The following is an 18,096-nucleotide window of genomic DNA, read 5'->3' as shown; positions in this document are numbered from 1 at the left end:
TACAAAGGATAATACTTATGGATTCCAAATAGTTTACTCTTTATGCATTCAAAATAGACAAAGTTGTAGATAGACTAACAAATCATCACAAAGATATGGTAATTCATCTGAAAGAAAACTTGTTTAAGTTAACATTTTGACGATCCAATGCCTCAGATCAATGTTATCTCATAAGATGTAAAATTGTATATGATATTCATAAAAGGGATTTGATGCAAAGGTTTTAGAAAAATTCAAACAATTTGCAATTGGCAGGTATAAATCCAAATTCTACAAACTTTTCTTACTTGTGCTGAAATGGAAGCTTTTAGCCAAGGTAATGACATATATTTGTCAAATATTGTAGCTGGAAATGTGTCGGTAGACATGTATGCAAAAGTGGAAGCACAAACAAGACACATACGACTTTTAGATTTCAGTCTAGACACGACCTTAGTAGAAGTAAAGAGATGTATTGAAATATGAGTTTTAAAGCACATACAATTCATCTTAATCAAAATAAAAGCTATGGAAAGAATATCCTACTATGCATGCAACTGGTAAGATACAAGTCAAGGTCATAAAATATTTGATTGACATCAGTTTTTATAAGCTAAGGAATCTTTAGAACAATATCTGATTGTCAAGGAAAAATGGAGCTATTGCCATATGGTCCCAAACAGAGTGAACAAAACCATAGCCGAATGAACAATCTTTGCATCAAAATGGGTAGACAATGATGGTTGAAATGCTCTTCATCTAGCTGTGATGAATGCATCAAAAATATTTTATTATTTTATAGCGTTGTGAAGACTATAATGACCCCATGACTGCAGAAGTTGAAATTCACCACAAAAGAAAATATAATGTATAAGAATTATTTTGAATGGTATTTTACAGTCTTTTAAATTGTTTGAATGATGTGATTACAGTGATGTAAGTCAAATAGGACCCTTAAAGAGCATGAAATATAAAAGGTAATTACTGACTAAAAACCATGATACTCAATGGTCAAATGCTATCTGAGAACCTACAACTAAAGTTTTTGTTCGTAGCATATAGAACATTTGATAATGAAAATAACAAGAGCAAATACATGCTCAGTATTTGCCTTCTAATAGGTATCAAGAAAAGCTCCTCCTTTAAAATTATCTTGCTCAATGCGACTCACTTTCATAGTTGAAGGCCTATTTGCAATCCACAAAAGCATTTTCAACAAGTAAATTTTAAAAACTCTCCCTCTATTGATATTTGGCAAGAGGACACCATACTCAGAAAATCTCATATTTATGTTATTTTAGTTTTCCTTCTCATAGGGAAGAAAGGACAAGGAGGAGATGTTTTACACACACTACAACAACAGACTATTAACCCAAAATTGGTAAGTCTATAGTTGAAGAAATTCTCTATGCCTCTGTAGCTGGACAATTTTTTTGTGTCCCTCGGGGTAGTTTGAGTAGTTTATTTGAATGAAAATGGTGTGAATTAAGCAATTTTGGGGTCCCTAGACTACCCATCTTCATCTACGAAGAAGAAGCCTTACTGAGAATGCAAGTTGTGATAAAAAAAATTGTATCCATCTGATAGTTTGAGAATATACAAGGATTACATGCCATTAATTGTTGGTAGCATGGAAATGTAGGATGCCATAACTAAGCTCCTAAACACCATTCATGTCTGGCTATATGGAAGAGTCTAGGATACCTTACCTAAGAAAGAGGAATATGTCTTACCTACTACCATTCATTTCTAGTTCCCATGCCTAACTTGCATGCCATTACTTCTGGTTGTGGAGAAACATCAAAACCAGAGGGGAAAAAGTTTTCGATGCGTGCACATACAAAATTATTTATTCCATGGCTAAACTGGCGACTTGAAATGGTTTATCGAGAAGTCATAAACCATTTCTAGGCACGAGACAACTTTCTGGTCAAATTTTTCCATATAATATAGCATATCAGCTAAATTGTTTTGATTTATTAATTGCCTGCAAATGTCTAGTCATCTAGTGGGACCCACAAGCTTGGTGGTATCCTACTTGGCAATGACCGTATGACACATATGTTGCACATGTGGAGGTAGGAATCCCACTCTGAGGATTTTGACAACTATCAACCAATGACAAATTCTATGACATATTGGACAAGTGGCGAAAGATACCTTTTGCATGGAGAAGGTGGGTGTCCAAATTGGGCTATGACAAGTTGTAAGAAAATATGCTTATAATAGTCAGTTATGACGGATTCTCTTACAACTGTAAGTGTTGTAAGTTATGATAGTTATAAGATGCATAAGAGCATATGTCATATCTCAAAATAGTAAATTTTGGGTGCCCAACTTAAGAGGTTTGAATGAGGAGTCATTGGAAACATACATGTATCATTTGCATACTTTTTGATGCCTTAAAAATAGGGTCAAATGTTTTGCATGACCCCATCTTGTAACGTCATCTAGAAGCTTCCTCTTGAGTTGTATTTCTCTATATAAGGTAGCCTTGGAGAGTATTAGTCATGTAATGTGTGCAAGTAAATTGTTATGTTATTGAAATCAATTTAGAGTGTTGGGTAAGTGCACAAAGATGGTGGTCAAAAAGGGGGGTATAAGTGGACACTTTTTTTTTTCTTCTGAAATCAGGTGAACCTGAACTTGGAGGCAAAATTTGAAATTCGTCCACTCAAGATATGAAGATAATCAAAGAACAAATATTTTAGTACTCTGAATCTAGTTTCCAAGCTACTAAACCTTTTTCAAAATTGGATAAGGTTAAGGGGGTCAAATCCTTCGCGCACGAAGCATAACTTGGACTAAAAAAATTGAAAATACAATATTTAAAAAAAAATTGTAAAGAATCAAGTGCACTACAATAATATATAAAGTTTTTTAATTTTGGATAAGTAGATCAAAAGTTATTAAAAAAAATGGTACACGCATGTCTGTGAGAACTATGGAGACACTGGTAAAAGAAATTAAATAATAATATGTTACTGTTGTTCAATTTTATTTTTTAAAAATATGGTTAGAAAGCTCAGAAGATGGGTGAAAATATGGTGGCAATTATAGAAATACCCACTTGATGAAGTGCAAACCTAATGATGAAAAAATCAAAAAACCAAGTTGATAAAATAAAACACATCAAAAAGGAGGGAAATGGAGGGAAATCAAACTTCCAACCCATAGCTTTGTCATCAAGGCCTATTTCCAAGCCTAAACAGTCAAAAGCACGTACGTGGTACCTATGGTATAAGAAGCGTGTATGCACTATCTTTACTATAAACAACACGTATGCGCTACTTTTGTTTAAAATTTGGGAGTGTGTATAATATGTATAATATGATATTGTATATATAATATGTGTATACATATTATATATCATATATATATATATATATATATATATATATATATATATATATATATATATATATATATATATATATATATATATATATATATATATATATATATATATATATATATATATATATATATATATATATAATATGTGTATACATATTATATATCATATATATATAATATATAATATATATGTATATACTAATATATAATATATAATATATTAAGTATATATATACACATATGTGTGTATGTATGTATATTGTCTCCCTCTCTCCCCCTCTCAAGCGCGTACAAGGTGCCTCTCTCTCTCTCTCTCTCTCTCTCTCTCTCTCTCTCTCTCTCTCTCTCTCTCTCTCCCCTTCTCCCTTCCTCCATAACCCATCCATCTCTCTCTTCTTCTCTCCCTACCCCCATTATCTCCCTTACTTTATATTGTTGTATTGCAATTAGGTCTTCCATATAGTGGTCACCATTTGGATGAACAATAGACCTAATAATCCCAAGGTCCATAGTTTGAGCTCGAGAGACTATGCTTTCCTTGATAGACTTAGCATTTGACTCAGTGTACAAAACCCATTGTGCATCATCCCTCCACCACACTACTCCTATGGTGTACTTTGGGAAATCTTTGGTAATGCACATTTTTTCTTCCTAATTTTCTCCCCTTTAATTCTTAGAATATGAAGTGGTTTCCATTTTTTCTTCCTAATTTTCTCCCCTTTAATTCTTAGAATACGAAGTGGTTTCCAAACTCATGATTTGGGTGCAATTTATATCCATACAAAGGAAATCAATTCCCTTGCATTTAACTATCTTAATTAGCTTATGTAGTAAGATTGATTTGATAGGATCTCTCTCTCTCTCTCTCTCTCTCTCTCTCTCTCTCTCTCTCTCTGTGATGCAGAGCCAAGCAACAAACTAGGTGATAATCTTCTCTCACCCACAACTAATATGTCCAAACGAAGTTGTTTTGTTTGTTAAAGGTGTCAAACAACACACCTACCAAGTTCTCAACTCACCCAACAAATTGTGTGATAAGATCCATAAAGGATTTGTATCTAACACCATCTTTCTGTATCAGTGGGATGGAAACACTTAACCCTTGTATGAATGGTAGACAATCTTCGGGTACCGATGGGATGGAAACTTATTGGATTTTGTCTATTGGCGGTCCAACCAAATCAAAACATCCATTAGATCTTACTGTCAAATGTGCTAGGGGGTACTTGTCTCACAATTGTCCTATTTGTCTAATAGCCCTACCAGTTGAGTTTTCCCCACCCAACTTAATAAACTTCCAAGGACAAGAAAAAATAAGGTCAGATTTAGCTACCCTTTATCAATTTACCCAACTCCCCAAAGGCTTAGACTCTAACCCCAATTTTAAAGGTTTGTACCCTTACTGTCCTTACAAACCTAATTAAGCCAATTAGGCCTAATTTACAAAGCAAGTACCCCTTGAATAAGTCCCCTGAATAAAACAACACTTCTTCAAGATTGGGTAAGATGAAAAACCACCAAATCAAAGGTTTTGAGACTCGATCCCATCTCCTTTATCTACTGCAAGTGATTTTCACTTCTACAGTTCAGGTAGTCACAAAGAGATGCCTGCCTAGGGTCAATTCAATCTCCTCGGGCTTGGAGCCTCCTTGCAAACCAACACAAAAATATTATGGTACAATGGCCCCTCTTAAATTTTCCCATAGGTTGTTTGTTCCTCTGGTGAAAATGTCATATTAAGGGTATTTTTTCAGTGAAACCCTGGGTGCTGCCAAGGTCTGTGACTAGTCTGGATAGATTTTGATGGATCTCTACAACACGATTGTTTCAATACCTCAAAATTGATTCAAATGAAAGGTAAGAGACTTCCCTAATTCATCCAATTGGGTTCAGGCATCCACCAATCCCTATAGATCAAAAATGAACATCAAACACATAGATATTCAGGAAACTCCAAGTATGTTGTATTACTCCAAAAATCCAAAATATCACTAACTTCAACCATAAATTTGGAATTGATCCAAGTGGGCCATAATATCCTCCCTAATGGTTTCCAACCACTTTTCAAACTTTGGAACCATTGGAGGATTAGTTACCCCTTTTTACAACATTTTGCAATGACAACAAAAGTTGTCAACTTGTAACTTTTAAATTTGGTGACTCCAAGGTGTATTCGGCCTATTCCAAGGATTGGTCTGATGTTTCCAAGGCCAACATTTATTTCCTGACTCATGCCTAGACTCCTAATGACCCACAAGGTCATTTGTCCATGGTGACTTATAAAATGCAACAATGACAATGCCTTACATCAATTGGGTCCTATTGACTCACAAACCTATCAACCTACTACATATGATGTTAATGCGACAAGGGAATTACATTTTCACCTCATGGGTGATATTAGACTCTTTAGGCTTCATTTGTGTCTTTGGGTGCTCCTGCACCATACTCCCTGGGTGGTTGAATCTCATGTCCACTTGAGATGAGTTCCTGCAATGTAGTCCCATGTTTCTTCATCTGGTCTTCATCCATCTATACTGCATCTGCCTCAGGGAGTCCTTGCCACTTGGTAAGTTATTGTTTATAGACCTTTCTCATATTCTTATTCACAACCTTGGTGTCCAAGATCCTTTCAAGTTTGGGTGGCCCCTGACTTGGAAAGTCTTTCAGGATGTTTGCAGCATCTTCCATTGGGAATGTACCATCTTCCTGCCCTGCACCTTTGAATGGTGTGAGATTTGCAACATTAAAGACTAGGGATATACCTATGTCTGAAGGTAATTGGATTTCATATGAACTGTTCTCAAATTTCTTGAGTATTTGGCAAGGTCCAACCTTCCTCATCTTGAGCTTTGTGTGTTTCCCTTTTGGCAATCTCTCTTTTTTCAAATTTGCCCATACCATGTCTCCAACTTGGAACTGCACATCTCTCTTTCTCCAGTTAGCATGTGCCTTGTACTTCTTTGCAATTGCATCCTGACTTGGTCATGAAATTCTTTTATCCCTGCAACAAATTCTTCTCCACAAGCACTGATATGTTCAGTTGAGGGTAGGTTTATCAATTCTAGCACACCTCTTGGATTCAACCCATGGACAATTTGGAAAGGGCTTCTTCCTGTACTCCTATTAACAAAGTCATTATAGGCATATTCTTCTTGGGAGATGATGGAATCCCACTTTTCACCATGTTGCTTGGTGAGCCACCTTAACACGTTTCCAAGTGTCCTATTGACCACTTATGTTTGGCCATCCATTTGGGGATGATAAGTTGAACTAAAAGACAAGTTTGTGCCCAACTTCCTCCATAAAGTCCTCCAAAAATGCCCTACAAATTTCACATCTTTGTCTGGCATAGTGTTCAAGGGTAGACCATGTATTCTCACAACCTCATTAAAGAAAAGGTTTGCAACATATGTAGCATCACTTGTGCTCCTGCATGGTAATAAATGTGTCATCTTGCTAAACTTGTCAACAACCACAAAAAGATTGTCAAAACCTTTTTGATTTCTTCGCAAACCCATCACAAAGTCCATGCTCACACTTTCCCAAGGTCTTGAAGGAATGGGCAATGATTGGTATAGTCTTGCATTTGTTGTTGTCCCCTTAGCTTTTTGACACACCATACATGAATCCACAATTTTTCTGACATATGTCTGCAATTTAGGCCAGTGATAAAATCTTCTCACCAACTCAAGAGTTTTTTTCTAGTCCAAAGTGTCCTCCCATGCAACTACCATGCTTCTCCTTAATTATGTTATCCCTCATTGAACATTTTGGGATGCATAACTGGCATCCTTTGAAAATAATACAATCTTGAATCAAATAATTAGAATACTCTAAATGATACCTGCTACCAAACTCAATGCATACCTTGTAGATGTCTTTGAAATCTTCATCTGCAACATACATACCCTTGAGGGAATCAACTCCCACACTCTCCAACTGGATTTATGAAACTATTAGTGCCCTCCTACTAAGAGCATCTGCAACTTTGTTTGAGACACCTTTCTTGTGTTTGATTGTAAAGGTGTAGGCCTGAATGGACTCAACCCACTTCATACGTTTATGGCTCAATTTCTCCTGACTGTTTAGGAAGCTTAGTGGTTGATTATCTGTACACACAACAAACTCTTTGGGAAGCAAATAGTGCCTCCACTTCTTTATCTCTTGAACTAATGCATATATCTCCAAATCATAGGAAGAATATTTCTTTTTAGCATCATTGAACTTTTCACTAAAAAATGCAATTGGTCTACCTTCCTGGCTAAGTACTGCACCTATTGCCAAATGACTTGCATCACATTCAATCTGAAAGATTTTGTCAAAACCAGGTAAGGTAAGAAAAGGTTGTTGGGATACCTTTTTCTTCAACATTTCAAATGCTTCATTTGCCTCCTTGGTCCATGAAAATTTTCACTTTTGTCCACCCCTGATGGTCTCTAACATGGGAGCACAAATTTGGCTAAAATTCCTGATAAGCTTCCTATAAAAAGTAGCAAGGCCATCAAAACTCCTTACATCACCAATTGTTATAGGAGTTGGCCATGTGAGAATGGCATTCACTTTATCAGCATCCATTTTCAGATTTTCTGTAGAAATCACAAACCCAAGGTAAGTCAGCTCTTCCTGCAAAAACACACACTTCTCCATATTTATCATTAGTTTCTCTTCATTCAATCTTCTCAAGACCATATCCAAATGTTTTAGGTGCTCCTCCTTTGTCTTTCTAAACACTAGGATGTCATCTAGATATACTATAACAAACTTACCAATGAACTCCTTCAACACCTCATTCATGAGTCTCATGAAAGTGCTAGGGGAATTTGACAACCCAAATGGCATCACCCTCCATTCATACAATCCTTCGTTTGTTTTAAAAGAAGTTTTCCACTCATCACCTACTCTAATCCTTATTTGGTGATAACCACATTTTAAATCATTCTTGGAATAATATCTTGCACCTCCTAAACAATCAAGTAAATCTTCTATTCTAGGCATAGGGAATCTATACCTAATGGTTATCTTGTTAATGGCCCAGGAATCAGTGCATAATATCCATGTTCCCTCCTTCTTTGGTGCTAAGGCAATCGAGATTGCACAAGGGCTCAAGCTCTTCACTATCAGACCTTTATCAAGAAGCTCTTGGATGTGCCTTGCAACTTCCTCATTCTATTGGGAGTCATTTTGTAGGTTGGCTTGTTTGGTAAGGTAGCACCGAGAATGAAGTCAATGCAATGGCTTATCTCCCTTATTGGTGGTAGGGTCCTTGGAAACTCTTCTGCAACTATGTCCTTGTATCTACTCAACATTTCCTTCACCTCCTCAGGGACCGTCACCCTTTTCTTTTCTACCTTGTCATCTACAATGGGCTCTTCTTCTTGCCTTGGTACTAACATCATTGCAAAACAAGGTGCTCCTTCTTCCTTGATTGCCTTGAGGAACTCTTTTCCTTCCATAATCATTATCTTGGCCTCCTTCTCCTTCTAATCCTTACAGTTATTAGGCAGGGGTATCAACTCAATCACCTTTTCATCCTTGGTGATGGAGTAGGTGTTCTTGTGTCCATCACGATGGTCCTTGAGGTCATATTTCCACGGCCTTCTAAAAAGAAGATGAGAGACATCCATCTCAACAATATCAAACTGAATTTTGTCTTTGTATGCTCCTATATGAAATTCAACCCATGATTGCTCTTCTACCAAGGTTTGTTTTCCTTTAGTAAGCCAAGAAACTTTATATGGAAATGGATGGGGAATTCTTCTCAATTTTAGTTTCTCTACCATTTATAATTAAGGATACTAAATTTTTAGTTGAACCTGAATCTATTATAACCTTACATACCTTGCCTCCTGCTTTGCATGTGGTCCAAAAGAGTGTCTTCCTTTGTGGGGGTTCAATATTGCTTGGTACCTTCAACAATATCATCCTCATCATCAAGGTTTCTCCTCTCTCTGGAAGTCCATAGGAATCAGGTGAATTGACACTTTGAAAATCAGTGTCTTGAAACAAATGTGTTCTCCTCTCTCCTTGGGAGCTTGATCTAGTTTTCTTAGGGAACTTGGCTACGATATGACCTACTTGATTGCAGTTGTAGCATCTGAAAGGCTTCAATATTCTTCCACCAAATCTACCTCTATGATTGGGTCTTCTTCCTCTGAAACGCCTTCTTGTGTTACCATCTTCATGCTAACTTTCTTGATTAGCCTCTCCATGTGGCCTAGGAATCTGTCCTCTACCATTCATATGGCCTCTACCTTTGAAGTTTTTTCCCCCTCTACTTCTGTTATTCTGATAATTCTTTCTCTTTAGCTTCACCTTTGCCCTTAGTGCTAGTTGAAAGCACTTGTTTATTGTCTCAGGTGCTAGTATGTTGATCTCATCTTCGATACTATATTTCAATCCACTAAGATATCTTGCCACCTTCTCTAGTTCCTCCTCATGGTGTTTGGTCCTTATAATCAACCTCTGGAACTCCTTAGTATATGCACTCACATCAAGGTCTTTTTTCTCAAACTTTGTAACTTCTTGTAGACTTGAACTTCATAGTCGACTGGGATGAATTGTGCCTTCACTTTTGCCAACATTCTATCCCATGAAGTTATCATACCTCTACCTTCCTTCACCTTCTCACCTCAGAGGTAATTCCACCAAGTGAGTGCTACTCCTTTTATCTTAGACTTGGCAAAGATAATCTTCTTATTCTTAAGGGTCTCCTTGCATTCAAAATGGTTGTTCAATGCCTCAATCCAATCCATCACTTCTTCTACATTCATTTTCCCACTAAGCATGCCATCTTTACTTGATGAGGATTCTCTACCAATGGAATTTAGGACCTCAAAAAATTCTCTCTGATCTGTAGATAACTCAACTTCCCGCCTTGGGGTTTCTTCTTCTCCATCAGAGTCACATTCACCCTCCTTTCCTTTGCCCTTGGCCTTCTCTAACTCCCTCACTCTATTTTCAAACATCTCCTCAAACAACTTCTTGATGGCATATTGATACATACTCTTAGGAGGCATGTTGTTATCCTATCTCTCACTTCCTTTCGCAGACATACAACAAAAATCACTTTCCCCAAGTGATCCAACTCGCTCTAATACCAATATAATGTAGAGCTAGGCAACAAACTAGGTGATAATCTTCTCTCACCCACAACTAATATGTCCAAAACAAGTTGTTTTGTTTGTTCAAGGTTTCAAACAACACAACTACTAGGTTTTGAACTCACACAACAAATTGTGTGACAAGATCCACAAAGGATTTGTATCTAACACTATCTTCCGGTACCGGTGGGATGGAAACACTTAACCCTTGTGTGAATGGTAGAAAATCTTCTGGTACCGATGGGATGTAAACCTATTGGATTTTGTCTATTGGTGGTCCAACCAACTCAAAACATCCATTATGTCTGACTGTCAAATGTGCTAGGGGGTACTTGTCTCACAACTGTCCTATTTGTCTAGTAGCCCTATTGGTTGAGTTTTCCCAACGCAACTTGATAAAATTCCAAAGGACAAGACAAAATAAGGGCAGATTTAGATACCCTTTATCAAGTTACACAATTATCTAGAGGCTTAGACTCTAACCCCAATTTTAAAGGTTTGTACCCTTACTGTCCTTACAGATTTAATTAAACCAATTAGGCCTAATTTACAAAGAAAGTACCCCTTGAATTAGTCCTTTGACTAAACCAACACTTCTGCAAGGTGAGGTAATATGTCAAACCACCAAATCTAAGGTTTCAGGACTTGATCCCATCTCCTTTATCTACTGCAAGTGATTTTCACTTCTACAGTTCAAGCGGTCACATAGAGATGCCCGCCTAGGGTCAATTCAATATCCTCAGGCTTGGAGCCTACCTACAAACCAACACAAAAATATTATGGTAAAATTTCCCCTCTAACATTTCCCACTGGTTGTTTGGTCCTCTGGTGAAAATGTCTGATTAAGGGCATTTTTTCAGTGAAACCCTAGGTGCTGGTAGGGTTTGTGATCAATCCGGATAGATTTTGGTGGATCTCTACAACTTTATTGTTTCAAGACCTCAAAATTGTTTCAAATGAAAGGTAAGAGACTTCCCTAACTCATCCAATTGGGTTCAGGCATCCACCAATCCGTACAAATCATAAATGAACATCAAACACATAGATTTTCAGGAAACTCCAAGTATGTTATATTACTCCAAAACTCCAAAACACCACCAACTTCAACAACAACCATGGAATCAATCCAAGTGGGCCTAATATATCCTCCCTAATGGTTTCCAACTACTTTTCAAACTTTGGAACCGTTGGAGGATTAGTTACCCCTTTTTACAACATTTTGCAATGACAACAAAAGTTGTCAACTTGCAACTTTCAAATTTGGTGACTCCAAGGTGTATTCGGCCTATTCCAAGGATTGGTCTAATGTTTCTAAGACCAATATTTATTTCCTGACTCATTCCTAGACTCCTACTGACCCAAATGGTCATTTGTCCATGGTGGCTTATAAAATGCAACCATGACAATGCTCTTTAGGCTTCATTTATGTCTTTGGGTGCTCCTGCACCTCCCTCTCTCTCTCTCTCTCTCTCTCTCTCTCTCTCTCTCTCTCTCTCTCTCTCTCTCTCTCCTTCTCCCTTCCTCCATACCCCATCCCTCTCTCTCTTCTTCTCTCCCTCCCCACTCTTTCTCCCTCCCTACCCCCTTTATCTCCCTTAATTTATATTGTTGTATTGCAATTAGGTCTTCCATGTAGTGGTCACCATTTGGATGAACAGTAGACCTAATAATCCCAAGGTCCACAGTTTGAGCTCGAGAGGCTATGCTTTCCTTGATAGACTTAGCATTTGACTCAATGTACAAAACCCATTGTGCATCATCCCTCCACCACACTCCTCATGTGGTGGCCTTTGGGTAATCTTTGGTAATGCACATTTTTTCTTCCTAATTTTCTCCCCTGCAATTCTTAGAATACGAAGTGGTTTCCAAACTCATGGTCTGGGTAGCAATTTATAGCCATACCAAGGAAATCAATTCTATTGCATTTAACTATCTTATTAGCTTATGCAGTAAGATTGATTTGATAGGATACAATTTAATTGATTACTCTCTCTCTACCTCTCTCTCCCTCTCTCCCCTTCTCCCTTCCTGCATACCCCATCCCTCTCTCTCTTCTTCTCTCTCCCTGCCCCCTTTATCTCCCTTGTTTTGCATTGTTGTATTGCAATTAGGTTTTCCATGTAGTGGTCACCATTTGGATGAACAATACACCTAATAATCCCAAGGTCCACAGTTTGAGCTTGAAAGGCTATGCTTTCCTTATTAGACTTAGCATTTGACTCAGTTTACAAAACCCATTGTGCATCATCCCTCCACCACACTCTTCTTGTGGTGGGCTTTGGGAAATCATCTCTCTCTCTCTCTCTCTCTCTCTCTCTCTCTCTCTCTCTCTCTCTCTCTCTCTCTCTCTCTCTCTCTCTCTCTCTCTCCCTTTTCCTTCACATTTTATTTACTACAAATAGTGTGTACGGGGTAGTGAGCCTATTAGTTCGTTGCCCTGCCATAAGGTTTTTAAGGCCTAGGAGCGTGTATGTGGTATTTATGAGTTCTAAGCATGTACAGGGTGCCAAAAAATATCATTGGGCTTACAAACATTTTAGGGACTAACAACACGTACGCAGTTATTAATAGACCACATGTGCAGTACTTAGACATAGTTTTAGTTGCCCAAGAGCCTCAATAGCCTCAAAATAAGTTTTTGAGGTTGTTGAAGGCCCCATTGCAACTGTGTCTACACTTCTGTCACTATTTTATACATAGAAGTAAGTGAATTTTTTGTTTTTGCATAATTTCAAATGATTGAATTGTTGTTCTTATTAGTTTTGTCAATATTATTGTGGTTGTTTAATAGTTTTGATTCACAAAATTAATGATAAGATGCATATTTATGGTTATTTGATTATTTATGAACTTTTGTTTACATATATATGTAATATAATTCTATTTAGGACAATCGATATTAACCATGGGAAAGAACAAGCGAGGAATGATGGAACAACAAGAGGCTGAAAAGGAAAGACAAAGGCATCGTATGAAGAAATTAGGTGACATAAGAACAATGGGACAAGAAGGTATGTCATCATCAACATCTTAACTCGATTTACCAAACGAACATAATGCACCTAATGCAATTGAAGAAGAGACATTTGATTTACTGTATGAACCTAATGCAATTGAAGAAGAGAACACATTGAATAATCAATTAAATGATGAGCATATACCTGCTCTATTTGATTAATTGAATGTACACAATGCACGTTGTAGTCACATAAATCTGTCCAATTTAATTAAATGAATATTTGCTATTTATTTGATTAAAAATCCATTAGCCATCAGTTAATTAAATTAACATTTAATTAATTCATCTTCAAATCATTCTCCTATTAATTAAATAAATTATTCAATTTATTTTAATTAATTCATTAAACTATAATTCACAAACAATTAAATGAATAAATCCTATTTATTTCATTTAATCCCCTTTCTTCTTTTAAATAAATTAAATAAAACATTTATTTAAATCATTAAATCCCCCACTTGCTTTCTCCTAAAAATGCAAGTTGCACCTATTTGTTGAAATAAATGAATTTTATTTTAATAAAAATCCTATTTTCCCTCACCCACCAAACCCACTTGCAATCCTAATCCCCTTCTAAACTCTTCTAACCTCTTCCTAATTAGCCTAATCTATCCCCTAATTATTGTCACATTCCTATGCAACTTGGAGTCACTTCTCAAAGACTTCAAAGTCTTTGAAAATCATTAAATGTTTTATGTGTTCAACAAGCTAACCTCTAAAGTCTTCTAAACCACTAATGGCTCTTACATGACCATTTATGGTTAAATCCACTTGCCCCCATGGTTAGGGACTTTGACCCCTAACTCAACCCTCATGTGACCCATGTGTCTCCTCAAGCATTTATTGCTTTGACCATGGTTATCCTCACTAACTCTTGTACAAGAGTTTACCCATTGGATAAAAGCATTACTCTTTGGATAATGAATTTATCCATTCAACTCAACCTTAACCTTACCTCCCAGGTTAACCCTCAAGTCATGTCAAGCATTTAATGCTTCTTCCCTCTCCTCTCAACCCATCTCATGTTGACACTTGTCATCCTGGGATTGGGTTGAAAGCCGTCACAAGGATCTAAAACCCTTCAATCATGACCCTTGTTGAAATTACTCAATCTCAACCATCCATTGCTCCATTTTACCTATAAATAGAGCTCATTTCTTCATAATCTAGATCCTGAAAACTTGTATGCATTTACCTTATAGTCATTTTTAGATAGAGAGCATCTAGCATAAATCATTCATATTCACTCTTTTGGCTTAAAATCAACACTAGCTAATTAGATAATCTCTCATTTTAGCTTTTGTTCACACTTGCATAGCATAGATTAATCATTTTTCAATCTTGAACCTCCATAAGGCATCCATAGTGCAAAAAGTTGTTGAGAGCTACACTTATTTGGAACTTGGAGACGAGAGGAACAAGGAAGGAGAAGCTACCAGCATGGTAGAGAGCATATGGAAATGTTTAGTTACATTTTGTAGATTCATTAAGCTTTCTATTTGTTTTGTAGTGTCTTTCTTGATATGCTTGCTTAGGATAGTGTTTTCCATGTGATTTCTAACACTAACAAATTGGTTTCTTGTTGTTTGTGTTTGGTTATCATAACTAATACTTCCATTTTGCAGAGAATCATTTGGTGAACCCAACGTGAATCAAAGAGCAATTTTTTTTGAAAAAACTACTAATTTTTGAATGTTTTAATTGACACACAAGTCGTGCTCTTGCGCTTTTGTTCTCGCTTTAGCGCTATTGTTCCCACTAATAACGCTATTGTCCCCAAATTGGCGCTTTTGTTTCTATTCTAGCGCTATTGACCCTCAAGTAGCACTATTATTCTAGTATTAGCACTTTTGACTCTCTGTTTGACAGAGGAAACTTTGTTTGACAACATTTCTTTTAGTGCTATTGTATTTTCTGTTGCGCTTTCGTGTTAAATAGCGCTTTTTTTCTCACACAAAGTAGCGCTATTGTAACAGAGTTTTGTAAAAAATACCTTGTAACCAAAAAAAAAAGAAAAAATTAGGTTTGTAGAAGCCCACCATGTATGCAGATTTTGCTAACTTGTTATTTTTTTTGCAAGTTTGAACTAACCCAATTTTTCTTAGGATTTTAGAAATTCACTTCTTCTTTTTTTATTGCAAGTTAAAATCAACCTCAAACTTCATTTTGGTGCTTTAAAACTCAACAAAAACAAACTTTGCTTTTCTTGCAAGTTAGGGAACTTCAAACTTCATTTTTTTTGGTGCTTTAAAAACTCAAGAAAAACAAACTTTGCTTTTCTTGCAAGTTAGGGAGCTTCAAACTTCATTTTTGGTGCTTAAAATCAACAAGACAAACTTTGCTTTTCATGCATCAACTCAAACTAAAATTCACACTCCACACTTTGTTTTGGGCAAACTAAAAAGAACAAGCCACTTTTCCTTCAAAGCTCAAAACGGTTTTACTTCAAAGCAAAACTTGCTCTTAATTCAGTTGACTAGGATTTCCAATTCCTAGATTAAAAAACATTTTTCCATTGAAGGATAAAAAGAACACCATGATTGTTGGAGCAACATCTCCAAATAGTTAGATCACATTGCTATGATGAGTTAAAAAGAACAAGTGTCTTTTGTGTTTGGCACGCTTATGCAAAAAATTTGTCGAGTGGTCCTACTTCTAACACACACTATCCTCTCCCTTGGCTTTCATGGTCCTAGGTGCATGAGAAAAGTGTTAGTAACACTCAAAGTTTATCTTTTTAAGAGAGGCCTACCAAGAGACACATCACTCTTGGGAATGACCTCGCGTGGTAAATCCTTCGAGCCGCTATAGAAATTAGGTGTGAGTGAAAGCTGTAGCCTTGGGTATAGTTGTTCCTACAATGTAACTTGCCGAAAGGACAAATGGGCCCCACCACAAGTTACAAGGCTCTTAAGTGAGTCACTGCAGAATGAATTTATGTCCAAAGACATCAAAAATTACTAAACACCTTTATGTAGTAGCCCACCCATTCTATTGATTGAGGATATTTGTGAGAAGTTCAGTGCAAGAGCATAAAAGGTTTTGCTCCCAAGATAGTCACCATACATATTTCCTTGAGTAGAAACATAGCTTTTTGAAAGGCTACTTGTAGCTTGATGAAAGTGGTGAATCCCCCATCATAGGGATCATCTATTTGTTATGCTCGAGCAAGACTTAGTATATCACATCTTTACTTGTCACGATGAGATTCATAAGGTATGTAGTACCAAAGTTGAAGAAATATCAAGATGTGGACTGAAACTATCGCAACTGGCCATTTGACCTTAGGGATAAAGTGTGTTTGAAGTGTCTTCATTTTTGTCAAGACCAGTGATAAACTGAGCCGACTTCAGGCTTCTTTGGAAAAACATACTCAAAAAAAACATTTGGAAATAAAGGGTCATAAAAATTCCAAAGATTGGGTTGATCTAGACCCACACTTATTTGTGCCTTTTGAGGCAACATTCTTGTGTTTGTGTGCTTGCTTTGTTTTCTTGTCAAAGAAAAATAAAAAATCAGTTCCACAAAAAGTATTCATCCAACACAAAATTTTCAAAACACCAACACTTGGCAAAGATCATAAACAAAGTGCAACAACAAAGTATCAAACTATATGACCATTCTTCACATTTCGAGAAAGAAGAATGTTCATCAACATATCAATTTGAAGAAAAAGACCATTGAGCTCAAAGGCTTTCGTCAAAAGAAGGAAATTCTTCTATCTTAATAGATAAATCTTTGTCTCACATAGAACCTTCTTACGTCACATGCGTCTATATCTTCAAGGAAAATACAACTAGTTTGATCAAGGGTCTTTAAACCGCAAAGCTTTTATTCAATATAGAGCTTTGAGTTATCATAAAAACAAGGGAGGCAAAATCAATCCTGCCTTCTTTCTAGATATAACTCAGCTAGGGAAGAACCACCAACCCCTGAAAGAGAAGAGGAAGAGTTTGTTCCTTTTGTGACACAAAGTTTCTATTGAAGTTAACATTTCATCCATTCTCACATTCACACATCATCAATCCATTCCAACTCTCAAAACATAAAGAGATCGTGTCCTAAGTTCTTCTTAGATATTGCTTGAATTAAACACAACATATCACTTTTTAGAGTGTCTCTACATCTAGGATAAACTCATCCTAAGAGGCATTTCTACGCAGGTTAAAAATAGTCTATGAGTGCATCCTCTCATTACTAGGTAGTTGGGTCTATAACACATCTCAGGCCTCTCTAAACCTTATCATATCAAAAATTGTCAACCAAACACAACAAGCAATTCACAAAAAAACGTTGGTAACATCTACCTTTAGTGCTAGAGATCCGTATGAAAAACACTTCACCAAACATTAATCTTTCATTCCATCACCAACTCATCATCATTTTCACCAAACTTCAACAAAAAATTGTAAACAAAATGGCTCAAACTAGATCAAGGTCTAGACAACTAGAAATTGAAGAGGAAAAGGAGGAAACTCTCAATGAATTCCAAGAAGCCCTTGGAGGAAACACAAATGATGAAAATCCAAGTACTCCTACTCCTGCAACAATAGAAAGGGCACAACACAACCCTCTCTTTAATCGACTTTTTGACGAAATCCTTGGGAGCAACGCTGATGCTCACTTTTTAAGACTTGC

Source organism: Cryptomeria japonica, chromosome 9 (genome assembly GCF_030272615.1).
Source record: "Cryptomeria japonica chromosome 9, Sugi_1.0, whole genome shotgun sequence".
Lineage (NCBI taxonomy): Eukaryota > Viridiplantae > Streptophyta > Pinopsida > Cupressales > Cupressaceae > Cryptomeria > Cryptomeria japonica.
This window is presented reverse-complemented; position numbering follows the sequence as displayed.